We start from the raw sequence: 405 nt of genomic DNA, 5'->3' as shown, positions 1-405 counted from the left end.
AATGTGATAAAGGGGACCGATGCATATCTGGGGGCAATTATTACTTTGCAGAAAGTTGCTCAGCTATTTCCACTCCACAATAACACTCAATGCTAATTTATTTCAACATTTTGGTGAATGAGTACAAATAGGCATCCTGGGGGTAAATGTATTAAGCTCCGGGTTCTTCAACACCCGTGAGTTCAGCGTCTTCGGCGTTTAAATTTAAAGCGGCGCTGCCTTGTAAAGGGAAACTTCCCTTTACAAGGCAGTGCCGCTTTAAATTTAAACGCCGAAGACGCCGAACTTGTGGGAGTTGAAGAACTCTGAGCTTAATACAGTTACCCCCTGGAGTTTTCTACACTTATACCTGTAACCAGTATTTTCCAGTAGACCCGCACAAGACCACCATCAGTACAGCTGGTA

This window comes from Mixophyes fleayi, chromosome 1 (assembly GCF_038048845.1).
Source record: "Mixophyes fleayi isolate aMixFle1 chromosome 1, aMixFle1.hap1, whole genome shotgun sequence".
Taxonomy (NCBI): Eukaryota; Metazoa; Chordata; class Amphibia; order Anura; family Limnodynastidae; genus Mixophyes; species Mixophyes fleayi.
Note: the sequence above shows the minus strand (reverse complement) of the source record.